This window comes from Nicotiana tabacum, chromosome 8 (genome assembly GCF_000715075.1).
Source record: "Nicotiana tabacum cultivar K326 chromosome 8, ASM71507v2, whole genome shotgun sequence".
In the NCBI taxonomy this organism is placed as follows: domain Eukaryota; kingdom Viridiplantae; phylum Streptophyta; class Magnoliopsida; order Solanales; family Solanaceae; genus Nicotiana; species Nicotiana tabacum.
Genome location: NC_134087.1, coordinates 58,719,008 through 58,736,033, shown reverse-complemented (window position 1 = coordinate 58,736,033; position 17,026 = coordinate 58,719,008). Strand labels below are relative to the sequence as shown.

The 17,026-nt window shown below is 36.8% G+C and overlaps 1 long non-coding RNA gene across 1 annotated transcript; it reads left to right on the top strand.

Moving 5' to 3' along the window:
- The first annotated feature begins 8,950 nt into the window (after positions 1-8,950).
- On the top strand, positions 8,951-16,393 carry LOC142162710 (uncharacterized). Its single transcript, XR_012693990.1, has 2 exons — positions 8,951-12,186; positions 16,137-16,393. It is a non-coding gene; the product is annotated as an uncharacterized LOC142162710 (long non-coding RNA).
- Positions 16,394-17,026: the final 633 nt, after the last annotated feature.

The window sequence follows — 17,026 nt, the reverse complement described above, 5'->3', positions numbered from 1 at the left end:
TAACACAACCGCTCCCCCTCCCAATTAAAACACTCACTTTCCCAAACCCTAAAAGAAGATATCAGATGAACCCTCCCCAAAAATTAAAAAAAAACCTAGCAACCCTTCTTCCTCTCTCACCCATTAGCCGCCGCATCCCTTCCCCTATACTAAAAAAATATAGCAGCCATTTTCTTCTTCTTCTTCCCCTATCACTCAAGCCCATTCTAACCTCACTATCATTTACACACATAAATCCTCACCTGTTATCCTCAAAATACACACGAAAAAAAAACAGGTCCGAAATTGAAGCTCTGGACCTCAGTTCGAAAACAACAAAATTTAAAGAAAAAATGGTAGAAACAAAAGGGTTAAACTACAAAGCGATCTCTGCAAGTTATCTAAGCTGAGCTTGTAGTTTTCTTTTAATTTTTGCAACTTCTAAAAATTGTTCGACTGAAAGAAGCTTTTGAAATCGAAGTTGAAGCTTTGTGTTGATTTCTGCTGTTGAATCGGTTGTTTAGTGGCTGAACTCAGACTTTTGTTTTGGTCCATTTCTTCTGATGTTCTTCTGCTTTTTAGGTATGTACCTGTTTGAAACTGTAATTCTATGTTAGAGTTAAATAAAACTGAGTTATTATGTTTGTTTATATTTGGATTTATAGATTCAACATGTTTTAGGTTTCGAAGTTACTCGGAATTCTTCTTCTGTTAATCCGTGGTATTACTGTGTATTTGAATTAAAACTCGAATTGTTGAAGCCTGAATGCTTGTTGATTAGTTAATCATTTTCAGGTAACATGCTATTCTTTGAATTAATGATTTGTGTTTAAGATGACATGGAGGAGAATAGAATGTAAAATAGTACTGCTCAGTAAAATGGAGGACCAAAAGATTGGGCTTTAGACAGAAGCCATTGTCTGCTTCTTTTCCAGAAGAATCAGCGTGTAATGTGGCCAGATTAGATTAAGTTTTTTTAGCAGTTTCTACTGTGAAGTTTATGGGAAATATAAATATTGCTAAAAATATCACATTAGTAGCCTGCCTTGTTTCACTACAAATGAATCCAAATATTGAGAATAAATTCAAATAAATCATGTAAGCTAGTAAAGATTTCATAAAGCATTTGAATAAACTAAATTAAGATAGTGTCTTTCCAGATTCGCAATCCTCAAGTGTAAACTTATTAATCGACACTTTATCTCAATAATGTTCTTATCAATTTGCTTTGGATCTTTCTCAAACATTATATACTTTATCCATACTTCTTCTTCATAACCAATGAGTTTACAAGACTAAGGAATATGAAATATTCTTGAACACAGTAGCTTGCTTAAGGCACGATTAATAAATCATCGTGGCCATGGGTACAATTCTCATGGCATGGTCACGATACATAAATTCCAATTCGGGTGTGCATTTTATGTGACTGGACCATAACTTCGAATAATGATAAAAATAAACATGTTGTAAACCGCGCGTGCATTTCATGTGACGCGATTCGCAATATGTACAAAACTAGACGAGCGCCCGCCATAATAACTTATTCAAATAAATTCCATAAATCCTAAAAGAAATCAAAACTCTATTAAAAGCGGTTAGAAAGGTAAAAATACACAGTAGGTTTAAATATGTATTAATCAGATAATTAGTCAAATTATTTGTAACGACCCAACCGGTCGTTTTGAACATTTGTACTTCGCTTGGTTGTTTGAGGGCATGAGTAGCTCTGTATGAAGTATTATGACTTATGTGAATCATCGATTTTGGTTTTCAGGTTATTTGGAATTGATTTGGAATAATGATTCTCAGCTAGAAGCTTTAAATTTGAAAGGTTTGACCAAGTTTTGACTTTCTAGAATTTGACCTCGAATTGGATTTCTGATGATTTCGTTAGCTCCGTTGGGTGATTTTGGACTTAGGATCGTGTCCGGATTGTCATTTGGAGGTCCGTAGTAGAATTTGGCTTGAAATAACGAAAGTTAGAATTTTGGAAAGTTTGACTGGGAGTGGACTTTTTGATATCGGGGTCGGATTCTGATTCCAGAAGTTGGATCATGTCGGTAATGTCAAATGTGACTTGTGTGCAAAATTTGAGGTCAATCGGATGTGATTTGATATGTTTCAGCATCAGTTGTGGAAGTTTGAAGTTTCAAGTTCATTGATTTCGAATTGAGGTATGATTCGTCGTTTTGATGTTGTTATGTGCGTTTTGAGGCCTCGAGTAGGTCCGTGTTGTAATATGGGACTTGTTGGTATGTTTGAACAGTGTCCCGACGGGCTCAGGTGAGTTTCGGATAGGTTTGGGTTGTGTTGCGCTCGTTTTTTTTTAATGTTTCGACACTGTTTTTCAAGCATAAATGGTACTACATTAAGCAAATGAGTTTCGATTTTTGTTTTTATTAAAGCATTAGACGCGTATCATAATTATGGAGCTATAGCAAAAAGAATCGTCGACTTTGGACATCGTATGAGGATTTTATGGTCATTTTACTAAGAATTGGGTTGCCAGATCTTTCAGATTAATTACGAAATTGCCACTGAATTCGTATTTAAAAATCTGCACTATTTTCAAATATTGAAACCAACATATCTCCTTCAATATAAGGTCAAATGGAGTGATTCAAGAGCCTAACTTGACTAAAATTTCATAAGAAATTTATTGGAGGCATCAAAAGCAAGTTTCGGGATCATTTGGAATGAGAATCGAGGTAGAATAGCTGGCAAAAAAAAATATAAAACTAGGGTTTGTTCATTTGGTCATATTTTGGGTTGGGGAGCTCGGATTTGGACGATTTTGGAGGTGATTTTCATCGTATGAATTGGGATAAGTGTTCTCTATTCGGTTTTGGTTATATTTCATGAATCCATCTTCGTTTTTAGCATTTGATTGATGATTTCAAAGTGAAATTTGAGGGGTTTTGCCTAAAGTTTCATAAAGTGAATTCTTAAGTTTTGAACATCGATTCGGAGTCGAAATTAGATGAAACTAGTATGGTTGGACTCATAATTGAATGGGTTATCGGATTTTATGAGTTTTGTTGGGTTTTGAGAAGCGGGCTCGGGTTGGGCTTTTTGGCCGATTTTGGGCTTTTGATTAAAGATTCGACCTTTTCCGATTGGGATTGGTTGCTTTAGCATTGTTTGATGAATTTGAGTTGTTTTTGGTTAGTTTCGAGTCGTTCGGAGGTCGGAACACGCGAGATGGTATTTTTGGAACATCGCTTGGCTTGCTCGGCATTGGAATAGGCTTGTTTGAGGTAAGTAACGATTGTAAATCTAGTCTTGAGGGTATGAAACCCCGAATTTCGTATCGTTTACTATTTTGAGGTGACGCGCATGCAAGGTGACGGGCGTGCACCATTGGGGGTTGTGACTTGGTCCATCCCATGGCAACTATAAGTTACGTATTTGAATGAAACTATATGATACTTATGTGTTTTAGATAGAATTTCTATAAATTGGGCTGAATGCCATACTTGCACCTTGTGCCAGAGCTGTTTGGACCCTTAGGGGCCTTTTTCTTACTATCATCTCACTGTTTTCGATTAGAAATCTATACTCAGTCATGTTATACTTATTGTTTTCATAACTCAGTCTTTATTACTCTGTTTTGATGCATATAAAAATTGTTTTGGGTTGAGTACCCTATTTTTACCGAGAGCCCGAGTGGCTTGAGAGGTTTATGACTGAGTGAAGCTGAGGGCTTGATTTGTGAGGATATTTATGGGATCGGGCTGCACGCCACAACATATTTTACTAATTTATGACTGAGTGAGGCCGAAGGCCTGATTTGTGAGGATATTTATGAGATCGGGCTACACGTCGCAGCATGTTTACTGATTCATGATTGAGTGAGGTCGAGGGCTTGATTGATTTATGCCACGAGGTGGCATGTTATAGCACTTGGGCTGTAGGATCCCCTCCGGAGTCTACACATCCCAGTGAGCGCGGGTACCCTCAGTGATTGATATGATGTTTTGCTTTAGGTGATGTTCTTGATTCATGTTGTGCTCGAGAGTCTGTTTACAAGTGATTGTGAGGTATACCCAAGAGGCTGTATATGAGTTGTTATGAGATTGCCCGAGGGCTGTTTATGATTCATGTTTACCTGAGAGGCTGTTCACGAGTGATGTTTTGCCCAAGGGGCTGTTTATGTTTTCATCATTTTTTTACCCATTGTTTCATCACTTTGTTTGAAAACTATTGAAAGATGTTTTAAACGGTTTTACTGAAACTAGATTTAAACGAGCTGAGTTGATTCAAACCCTGATTTTAAAAGCCTGTTGTATTCTACTGAGATTTCATGATATGAATTGTATATGTTTTATTGCTCGTCACTACGACTCAGTCTTTATTTACTTTGGTTACTTACTGAGTTGGTGTACTCACGTTACTCCCTGCACCTTGTGTGCAAACCAAAGTATTTCTAGATCCGGTAATGGATGTTGATTATTCGGTGGTAGATCCATCAGAGTTAGCAAGGTAGCTGTTTGACAATCGCAACCCTGCTTTACTCTCTCTTTGTCTTCCCTTAGTTGTATTTAGTTATTTCCAGGCTATGTTAGTCTTGATATTGTCAAACAGTTATAGTAGATGCTCATGACTAGTGAACCCCAATGTCAGGCTTTCTTTTCCGCACTTTTGTTTTTTATTTACACTCCTTATGAAGTTTCTATATTGAATAACTTTGGAAATTATCTAGAATTTGAAAATCTTGTTTTGTTTTGGTAATATGTCGGCTTGCCTAGTACCACGATAGGCGCCATCATGACAGAGTTTGTTTTGGATCGTGACAAGTTGGTATCAGAGCCTACGTTACATAGGTCTCACGAGTCATGAGCGGGTTTAGTAGAGTCTTGCGGATCAGTACGGAGATGTCTGTACTTATCTTTGAGAGGCTGCATAACCTTTAAGAAAATTCCACATTCTTGAATCATTATCATGCGGTATTGATTCAGCTTGAAGTATAACTCATTGAATTCCTTCCACGCATTCGTGCGCGCACATGAGCGCTCGGTATCAGTTGTGCATTGGCGGCTTGTGATTCCTTAGATGAGGTGCGAGATGTGATTTCTATATGTTGATGTTGGGCTAGTCTAGAGGGTTTGAGGCCAAGTTTTGACTGTAGCTTGAGCACTGAGATTCCGATTGTGTGAGCATGTGCATTTGGGACTTATATGCCCATTTGTGTCCTTATTGGTGGGATTTGTGACTGGATGACTATGGGGTGAGTATGATTGGATTGCGAGTTATGTTCATATTGTTTGAATGTGACAAGAAAAGTTTGCTGAAGATGTAGCAAGGACTATTGGGTGTTTGACTTCTATCTTGAGTTGGTGTATGGCCTCGAGCTATGGGTGTGTTGAAGGACCTCTAATGTAGTATAGTAATGGAGTGAGGTATATTTTCATGTTGTGTTATTAGTTCAAACCCAAGAAGATTTAGTGATTGCGTGATGTTTATAATGGTGGAAGGGTATAAAGAGATGTTAGTTTGAGGCGGAGTAGGTGTGTTATCTCTTGCGGGGTGTTCTGAGGTTTGTGTGATCCCTATGTTGTTTATTGGGAGTCCTCGTTTACCAGAGAAATATACGTGTTGCAATTTGAGTTTGGACCGCTTATGAGAGTGGGATTGACTGTTACGAGGGGGAATGCGAGATTTGCAGATGATTTGAAATACTAGATGGTTTGTGTTGCATGAGCTTATGAAGGATTTAGTTGAACCTCACTATGGTATTATGGCAGGTGATAGAGTAAGGGCATTATGAGTTTTTATGTGTTTTGATCTATGACTTTGAGCCAAGTGGGGGAGTCTGCTATTGATAAGTTGATTGCACGGCTAAGTGTCGTATTAGTTTCAGTTTGAGGTATACTGGTGAATCAGTTATGACTTGCAGAGGTTGAGATCAAGGATGACTCGAGTAAAGGGAATTTCTGGATACGAGTTCTATTAGGTTTTATGAGTATATGAGAATCATGGAATGATTTGAGTTGTTATTAGTAAAGGATGTAATGTGCGTGGAGCAGAAATTTATCTAGTTGTATTAAGGTGGGGTTACATCTTTGGGTGTTGGAGTGCTAATGGGGCATAGGTCGATCGGCCTGTTTGATTAGTCTAGTTGAGATTTGAGCAAAATGGATAACTCTCGAGAACGGTTCTAATGAATTCAAGATTTATATAAGGCAATTGAGAATTTTTGCGGGTTTTTATGTGGCTAGAAGCTGAGAGTTACATTGGATGGTGTCGAGGCTCGCAGTATTTCTACATCGTTGTGGATTCTACATTTCAGTATTAGGAAAGTAAGATGAACAACTTGAAATTCACAGAAGGTCTCTTCGGATTGGGTATCTCGGTTGTGGTACTTTTGTGGTTCTTAAGAGAGCATTCAACGGCTTATGAGCCTTAGGGCAGTGTATTTTAAGTTAGGGTCTCGTGCGGTGAGTCTGGGTTAAGGATTGAGGTATTATGGCAAGGAGAAGTATCAATGTGAATGCAATTTAGAAGGAACTCGGATAGATAGGATAGCTTGGCAGTAGGTGGGATAAACATGGTAATGAGTATGATTAGTTCTTTGGGTGTTTATGAGGTAATGAGTTTCTACAGGTGTTTCTTGGCAATGCTCTTGAGTTTTGGTGACCTGCGTAGCTTTGTTGGGTTAGAAGGATTCAGTCCTGACGGTTGGGTTTTGAGCAAATGGGATTTGAAGAGTTCTTGATGGTTTCTACCACGGTTAGAGAGGTGTATCTTCTATTGGCATGGGGAGTATGTGATGTATAGTGATTTTCTCCTAGATGGGATCAAATGTAAAATTCTTGGCTAGTTGAGTACGTAGTTGCTTGTGACTCGGAGTGGATTATGAAGTTCTTATATTTATCATGGGATGACATGGTATATGCGATATATTATATTAGGATTGAGATTTGCATGTGTAAGGTCATGGTTCAGTTTTGAAACGAAGGTCATAAATGTTTAGGCAGCATGGATAGTTTCAGATGACTAGGTAAATGATATCACTAACTGGTATGACTTGATGAGAGTATACATTTCAGAAAGGGTGATGTGTGGGAGTTATGGATACTTCATTAGTATTGCAGCACTCTCTTGTTTGATCGACTGTTGGAGTTCAAATTTTGCTTTGTGGTACAGAAGAATTTTAGAAGTATTCCTCGTGGGGTGACAGTGTAATTGGAGAAGTATGGGCATTCAGGTGGTGGAATTGAGATCAGAGATGGTGATTCGTATGTTTTATGGATTTGGAGACTGGGAGTTCTCGTGAGTAGATTGTTTCGTGGTTATGGACCGTAAAAAGTAGCCAAGGTTAGTCAGAGGTTAGTATGTGTTGTGATTCAGTCATTGTAGACTTTCGGAGGGTTATTTATCTATCGTGGGGGACCAGAGCAGATTTGGGGTTCATTGGTAAGCCCAACATGGAGGTGTGTTCTGCACCGGGTCGAATTTGTTGACTCCGAACTGCTATTGTTGAAGGATATGCCATTCGATTGTTGTTGAGCTTATTCGTGTTCTAGAGTGATCTATGAGCCACTTTTCTGTGTTACGAGGGGTTATAATTGTTGATACCCAATTTTTCCCATAATATTTTCAAAACTGTGCCTTGGCATCAATTAGTATTTTTCATACAATTTATGCATTTTTAAAATATCTTTTATTAATTTATCCCGGCATTTTATTTATAAAACAATCACTGATTGCATCACAAATAGTTTTATAATAATTTTGTGGCTTAATTTTATCATTTGCACTTGTACTAAGTTTCAATTATTTCACAAATAACCACATTTGTATTTTTAGGATGCAATTGCAATTACTTTGCAATTATAGCCTATGCATGCATTATTATATTATTTTACCGAAAAATAGCCTTTTATATTTTAAAAGTATTAAGTAATTATTTAAAAACATTTATAGGCATGAAAATCATTTTTTATAATTTATTAACTATTTTTAGAAATTATTTTTATCAATTAAAGAGGTATTTAACAAATAGCCTTTTCTATTTTGGACCTAGCCTAATTAAATGCCCAAATTCAATCCCACACCAACCCAAATCTACCTAGACCAAACCCATAACATTTAACCCGACCCCAAATTCTTTTAATCCTGGTCGTTGATCATAGAGATCAATGGCCATAGTTCCCCCTTTCCCTTTTTAGTCCCAATGACCCCCAAACCCTAGTCATTTGCCTACACCCGCCGCCCCTGAAACCCTCCCCTCTCTAATTCTCTCTGAGACCAGACTAAACCCTATCCACCGCCACCCAAAACCAGCCCTAATCCCTTTGATTCCTACTCGATCTATGGCTTCCCATGGCTGTACGAGGCCTCTACTTGTCTCCTATTTCCCCTGGTTGCTTGATTGTATGGATTTGTGGAAGGACCTCGAAGAGATCTGGTCCAGATCTTGTTTAAAACTCTTCAAGAGTCTGTCTATGGTCTGTGAGTGATTTCTATCAAAGTTTCATGGCTCAAATCTTTGATTCAAAGGCCATATTCTCTTTACCCTTTCTCTTTTCTTCAAAACTTAGTATTTGGACTTGAATCCGTCTAGATCCTTGTAGATCTGGAGCGATTTGAGTTCGTCATTGCTTTTTCCTTAAGGCTCCTTTATTTCTTTACTGATTAACCGATTTTTTAATATTTTTTTATATTAGGGTTTGTTTTTCTTATTGTTTGTTGGTCGAACTTCTGGGTATCTGAAGTATTTTCAAACTTCCATGACTATTCTTTTAGGTTTTTTACTTCTCTACTACTAACCGATTTTTAAATACTATGCTACTTCAGGTTTCAATTTCTATGGTTTCTGTTATTCGAATCTCTGTGTGTTGACGTACTTTCAAGTTTTCCATGGCTATTTTCCTTTTTTAAGTGTTTTTAAATTAGGTTTTTTGAATTATTTTCCATCTAATTTCTCTGTGTTCCTAAAAGTTTACTCAACCTATTTTGTTTATGGAATTGATATGTTCTTTCTAGAATTGTTGAGTGATTTGCTCTGTTAAAAAATTCGTGTGCATGATTCTTGATTATTTCCATGTTTATGACCTTAATTAGTTGTTCTTGCCTTATTTGATTACTGTATATTTACTGTCCATTTAAGTTCTTGCCCATTCTATTTTACTCGTGCTAAGTCATCTAGTCCCTCAGGTATCTCTAGTTGTGTTGTTGATTTTGTCCAGTGTTCATATGTTTTCAATGTGGCTTTATTGTGATCCTTGCTCCATGTCTCAATGACCTACCTTATAGCTGACCTATTAGTTCTGCAGAACCTCTTGAGAATTCTATGCACCCTGTTATTTATGTGCTCCACTATACACTAAGGTGTATTCTATATGTCCCCAACCCCGCTCTCCTTGTGTGGAACCTGCTTGTCAAGTGTTTCTAAATATGGTTGTTCTGTGATTTTTGTTTGACTTAAAAGTGTTTTTTCATACTTTTCTCAAGTTGTTTTACCTCCAAATTAGTATTGGTTTTCAGAAAATCTATTCACCTCTAGGAATCATCTCTATAGTGTTTACCAAAACTCTTTCAAATCATGTCAAGCACTCTCACTTATTCTTAGGTTATTAAGTCCTGCCCCTCTGGTATGCGTATTGCTTAGAGGTCCCTGAGATCTTTCTGAACTCTGGCATATCAGGGCTGACTCTTCCACACTGCACATAATTAGTCTCTATTTGAGAAAGTCTGGGTGTGAGCACTGCCAGGGATCCTTGAGGTCCTTAGGGAATTCTGACACACTTGGACACAAATGTGACAATGAATCTTGGGCATTTGAGACTATTGAAGACCTGATACACCAGGATTTGCTTTGGCCATACTTCAGGCTCCCTCTACCTTAATTTTATATTTTACTTAGGTAATTCATTTGATCATTGGTCTATAATAATTGATTGTAAACAGATATTGGGGTGACTAGTGAAAATAGAGGGTAGTTATATGGTACTGTGGGTAAAGCTGGGTAGATAACATGCCTATAGGGTTCATTTTGGTTCAAATGTATTTGTTAGATAACATGCCTATAGGGTTTGCTTTGGTTGAAATAAGTTCTGCCTACTTTGCTTTACATGATTAGATATCATGCCTATAGGGACTAAAATAATTAAGATTCAGTTTTTTTCGTTACAACATATATTCAAGTCTGTCTCTTTAGAAATCATGCATAAAGGTTTAATTGGTTGTCACACTGGATCAGTCATGTATGCGTGTCTAATGAGAACTAATAGCAGTTTCACCTATTAGAGATAGAATTCATGTCCATAGGGTATTACCATGCGCTTTAAGTTCTAAAACTGGAACCTCATACAGTGTCTTGTTAAATGTCACTAGAAAGCACGCCTATAGGGTAAAATACCTTCAAACTGTTTCCCAGAATCGTGACTGCAATATACGTACTTAGGCAAGCCTTAGGGTGTTAAAACTGTGAAACCGGTTCTGTTTATGTGTGAAATTATCCAGGCTTAACAAGCTATAAAACTAGTAGGCAAACTGGTTAGGATTCTGCTACTTTCCTTATGCATATCTTGAATCTATAACATTCATCTAGATATCATGCTCTTAGGATTTCTGAATTTCTTCAAAATCTGTGTTTGAGGCGTGCTGCTTATTTGCTTATGTACATGTGGAGGTAAACATGAGCCTTAACTGCTTTTTTTTCCCGATCTGATCGTCCTATATGTTCTTTGCTTGTTGCCTAGATTTTTACCTTTTAAAAACCTTAGGTTGTCTAGAACTGTCCAGATTTAGAGGTCCTAAATTCCTCCAGGACCATAAGGAAGGGACGGGTAGCAACACGCTTAGAGGTCGTTAATTAAACTCGCTTATGTGAGCACCTAATTTTTGCCCTACATGAAAATAACTCCCAAAAGAATCAAAAATAATTTTAATTGATTTTTAGGAATTTTTCTTTATTTAGTTGCATTTCATGCATCTTTAATATTTTAAAATCATAGAAAAATCATAAAAATTATCACATTTTAATTTCATGCCATTTTAGGTTTAATTTGCATTTAGGATTCAATTACATTGCTAAATGCATCTTTTAAATAAGTAAAATAAAAAATGCATTCTTAGGTTAGTTAATTAATTATGCAAAATCGATAAATTAATTTGGCCACACAAAAATGGGATTCAAATTAAAATTGGAAATCTGAAGTGGTTAATTGTGCAAAGCCTAATAAAGAAAGAAAGAATGGCATTTAGGGGGGGGGATTAAAATTCGAAATTGGGCTAGTTTTTGGGCCCAATCTTCCTTCCATCCACCCCCGCCCAATTAATAAAACACCTAATCCCTAATTCCATAAGACCTTACCCTTAGACCTAGGATATAGAGAAAACATCAGATGAAGAACTCTGCCTCTCTAAAAATAGACAGAGAAAACGGCGCATGGAACCTAAGAACAACATAAGGAAAATGCCGAACCCCCAGCTCCCTTCTTCTATTAGCTTCTCCATTTTTCAAAACACACACACACATCACTCATACGCACATGCAAAAACAACCAAAAGAAAAAATCGCTTTCAGAGAGAGCCATGGATGATTGAGTTGAAGAAATTTGAAATTTTCAGTTTTCAAAAGGAATTATAAAAAAGGAAGAAGAACCGACTTGGTTCTCAATTCTGTCGGGGGGGGGGGGGAGGGGTTTAAATTCGAAATTGGGCTAGATTTTGGGCCCATCTCTTGCCCAATCTTCCTTCCATCCACCCCAGCCCAATTTCCTCTTCAATAAAACACCTAATCCCTATTCCATAGGACCTTACCCTTAGACCTAGGATATAGAGAAAACATCAAATGAAGAACTCTGCCTCTCTAAAAAATAGACAGAGAAAACGGCGCATGGAACCTAAGAACAACATAAGGAAAAAGCCGAACCCCCAGCTCCCTTCTTCTACTGGCTTCTCCATTTCTCAAAACACATACACACATCAATCATACACACACGCAAAATCAACCAAAAGAAAAAATCGCTTTCAGAGAGAACCATGGATGATTGAGTTGAAGAAATCTGAAATTTTCAGTTTTCAAAAGGAATTATAAAAAAGTAAGAAGAACCGACTTGGTTCTCAATTCTGTCGGCGCTACTGTTGATGCTGAATTTCTACTAGCTTTGGTCGAGTCCGTCTCGATTTTTTGGTTCATTTTATCCAATGTAATCCGTTATTTTAAGTGAGTTGAAGACTAGCAGCAACATTGATGTAAGTTTACCTTTTCTTTTAATTGTCTTCATTAAGATATCATTCAGGTATTTCTATGAATAGAACTTTTCTTTTCGTTATTCTTTTGTAGGATTGGTTTTCAGTTGGCCTTTCTTTTGTAGTTTTGTGTGATTAATTTTTGTTTTCCTCTTTAATTATAGTTGACTCTTTGAAGGCTTAGTATGAACATGTATTATGATGATTAATATCGGATAAAGATTTACATGTTTAGGTTATATTAACTCGGAGTAGTCTTTTCTTTTTAGAGATCTTGTAGTTGTGGATTTTGAAATTTGTTTGCTCATCACTTTTTAAATATATTGCTCATGTATCGAAAGTCTATCTTATCATGATACCCTATTTCTTCTTCAAGTTTTTGTATTTGCTATGTAAATAATTCTCTGGACATGTGTAACAAAAGTAAAACACTAAGCTAGGCAGAGAGCTTACGATTTGATTTAATTCAATCTTGGCTCACGTTTCTTTTTGCCGATTCACCCATTTCCATAGTAGTTGCAATGAGCTGTATTCAAATGGGCCTAAAATTGAAGGTGGTCATAGGAATTGACAACCTCCCACAATGATCTTGCTCTAGGCATAGTGTAATTATAAATCATCGTGAGTATAGGTACGGTGTCCGTGACATAGTCATGATACCTAATTCCCAAATTCGGGGTGCATTTCATGTAACCCGATTATAACAACTTCGAATAATAAACCCCTTTGAAATAATTTGAGGCGTGCCATGCCAAACAAAACCCTTAAGCTATGGCCCTCATATAATTAGTTAATTCTTGTAAAACATTTGAGGTGTGCCATTTTCCCTTTAATAACCCATGGCCCTCATGAAATTAGTTCAATCCTTGTAAAAATAGAGATGTGCCATACACAAATAAAAATCCATAAGCTATGGCCCTCACATTAATATTAACTTGGTATAGAAAACAACCTTGAACATCCGTAGCTTGCTTTAGGTGCGTTTTATAATAAATCATTGTGACTATGGGTACGGTTCCCGTGTCATAGTCATGATACCTAATTCCCAAATTCGGGTGTGCATTCATGTAACCCGATTATAACAACTTCGAACAATAATATAAAATACACCTGTCGTGAATCGCGGGTGCATTTCATGTAGCGTGGTTTGTGGGGTGTTCCAAAACGGCAAGTATACGACAATCGTAACTTGTTCCAAAAATAATTACATAAATCCTAAAAAAGTGGTTTTAAATAATTAAGAGTGGTTAATAAGTTTAAATGCACAATAGGCTTAAAATGTGTAGTAAATCAGGTAATAAGCCATTTTTAATAGTTTAAGCGACCGTGCTAGAACCACAGAACCCGAGAATGCCTAACACCTTCTCCCGGGTTAACAAAATTCCTTATCTAGAATTTCTGGTTCGCAGACTTTTAAATAAAGTCCAAATTTCCTCGACTTGGGATCTTAAAATAAACCGGTGACTTGAGACACCAAATAAATTATCCCAAGTGGTGACTCTGATAATTTAAATAAATAATTCCATTTCGAATAATGTCACTTTAATTGGAAAAACTCCCTTACATAGCCCTTGGGATGTAAAAAGGAGGTGTGACAGCTCTGGCGACTCCGCTGGGGACCATAACCCAGAACTTTGGTTCAGGGTTCAAGATTTCGAGCTTAGAATAACTGTTATACTTGGCTTTTATTTATTATCTGATTTTATTGCATGTTTGGGTCTAATGTGCTAAATGTCATTTTTACCGCTTTGATGTTATTTGAATTTTATATAAACTGTTGCAAAATCCTTCTCTTCTCATCTTCGGGGATGTGCACGCTTGTAACATCCCGTAAATTTGAATCAATTGTGGATGAATTAAATGAGTATTAATGTGGTGGTTATCAATTGGTTATGATAATAAGTATACGAGGCATATCATAAGTGATTTGGAGTCTAAGGAAAGACCTATGTCTAAGCCAAGTTGGAAAATTACATGATAGACTAAAATTCTAAATAAGCACACATAAGACTATACTTTGGACGAGAATAACTACATTTATATAAGGTTTTATGTGATGCACAACCTATAAACTGAAAGATCTTTGAGTCTAGATTACCAAATTACCAAAAGTAGCGCAGAATTTTACACTACCGCGCTGCCCCATGCGCTGCGACTGTGTAAATTAACAGAGCACCTCCAAATATCGGTTCTAAACACATGTTTCATTACCACGCCGCCCCATGCACCGCGGCTGTGCAAATTTTTGTTTTTTTGTCAACCCGACCCTATTTTGATATAAAACCTTCGGGGGTTATTTGCCCCACTTCATTTGGACGAATTTTAGGGTTTTCCTCTACCCTCTCAAGACCTCCAACCCCTCCCATCTTCAAGGTAAGTAATCCCCATTATCTTGGTGTGAATTCCATCATTTATACACTAGTATTGATGAAATCTACACATAAAATACTTAGATCTTCATGGATTTCTTCCGGAACTCAAGGGAGGGTTTTGCAAGATTTCTTCCAAAAAGGTAATCCTACACCCTTATACTTTCATGTATGGATTTATTAAGGGAATATGGGTATGAATAATTATTGGAACTTTTGGTATGGTGATTGGAAACCATAAGTTCCCAATTTGATTAAACAACTATTATAGAGATTGAAAGATGTTTATTTAATGGAACTTTGTTAGTTAAGGGTGTTGTTTACCTTATGAGTGATAAAGAATAATATTGATTATAACCATTTGAGACTTTAGAATTTATCCAAGAGCAAGAGAATGAGTTATTGGGATTAGGAACACCATTAATAGGGATTATGAAGCTTTATACTCACCAAGTATTTGATAAAATGCCTAAGTGACCAAAACATGGGTATTGTTGCTAATTTGGAATTCCTTTGAATTGTATTGATATAGATTAAATTTGAAAGGGTTGGCTAATGTTGTATTATGCTCAAGAGAAGGAAGTTAAGGTATGTAAGGCTAACTCTCTATGTTTGGGAATATTAATGATTCTCCCTACACTACGTTTATTTTACGACGTATCAATTGCCTCAAAAATATAGTTAAGCCTAGTTCCTTGAATAGTTGTAGAGCTTCTATTCTCTAGCTTCATAACTCGTTCATGACTTTCATTCTGAACGTTGTGAGCTTAGTGTGTATCCAATATAGACTTGGGTTTGATTCCCTCGAGTCTTAGTATAGATTACTCAGTATGCCATAAACAATTGAAGTTTAGTGTTCATTACCAGTTCAAGAATACATGTCTCAGTCTAGTCCTATTCAGTATTTCAGTATTATGTAACTAGTGTGATCCAGTATTCCAGTATTATGTAACTCAATGTGATTCAGTATTTCACTATCATATATTGCAGTATGATTCTCAGTTCCTGATTTTAAATCCCTGAATGTTGAACACTTGATTTAAATTCCTGAATGTTGAACACCTGCATTTGGGCCTGAGGCCGCAGTTTATGCTTTATGTATTTTGGACCTGAGGTCGCAGTTATGTATACGTATACTTGGGCCGGGGGCCGCAGTTGTGCACATATATATATATATATATATATATTGGGCCTGAGGCCGCAGTTTAATGTTCAGATAAACAGGTTGTTCATCATTCAGAAGAGGGAGTATTCACATCCTTACTAGGGAGTATTCATATCCTTACTTCCTTTTAGTTCAATTATTAGTTACCATTCAGTTATCAGTTCAGTTATCATTTATCAGTTATCAGTTATCAGTTCAATTACCAGTTATCAGTTATCAGTTATCTTTATCATTTCAGTTTCAGTTTGATTAGTTATCATTTCAGTTATCAATTATAAATTCTCAGTTATCATCGTAGTTTCAGTTTCAGCAGTTATAATTCTTTCTTTCAGTTGTTTTACATACCAGTACAATTCAAATGTACTGACGTCCCTTTTTGCTCGGGGCCTGCATCTCACGATGCTGGTAACGATTTACAGGTCGACGAAGCAGAGCGCTAGGATTCTCGTACCATCTATTTGGTGATCCCAGTTCTTTCGGGGCATTATCATTATTTTACAACCTTTCAGTATTTATAGATAGTCAATGTTTTCAGTACTTCAATAGAGGCTTCATAGACTAGAGTAACAATTACACAGAGTCTCAGACTTTTTATATTAAGCTATGTTGGCTACAAATATGTTTCAGAATTGTATTAGTATTTCCGCACTTTGATTTATATCATCCAGACTTTCAGTATATCAGCATGTGTTAGTTTATCTTCCGCATTCATTATGTTATGATACCACATGTGGATTCATCCAGCCAGTTGGTTCGCTCGGTCACATGTAGTCAGGCACCGAGTGTCGTGTTATGTCCAGGCCTAGGTTCGGGGTGTGACAAAGCTTGGTCTCAGAGCACTAGGTTCAAGTGTCCTAGGGAGTCTATGAAGCCGTGTCTAGTGGAGTTTCCTTTATATGTGTGTGTCGGCCACTCATATAAATGGTTAACTACCAAGACATCTAGAATTGTCTGATTTCTTTCTACTCTAGATCGTTCCATGAAGCTTATAGCAAAAGGTAACCTTTTCTTCCAATCGAATTCCAAACGTATTGAATGCCCAAAAGATGCGCAGGAGAAACCTAAAGTCCTAGAGAGGATAATTTCCCATTGAGGTATAATTATGGAGTACAGGTTGGTAAATACGAGACTCTAGAGGATGTAAAAAGTGGGATGCAATGGATAGTGTTACAAATTAGAGCATAACCTTATCAGAAAGTACAAAAGCAATTATCATGTCTTATGGTTATCAGTTTACCTCAGTTACCAGTTATACGGTCTTTCAGTTAGCAGGTTTATGGTTATTCAGTATGCTAGTTGTTTGTTATTC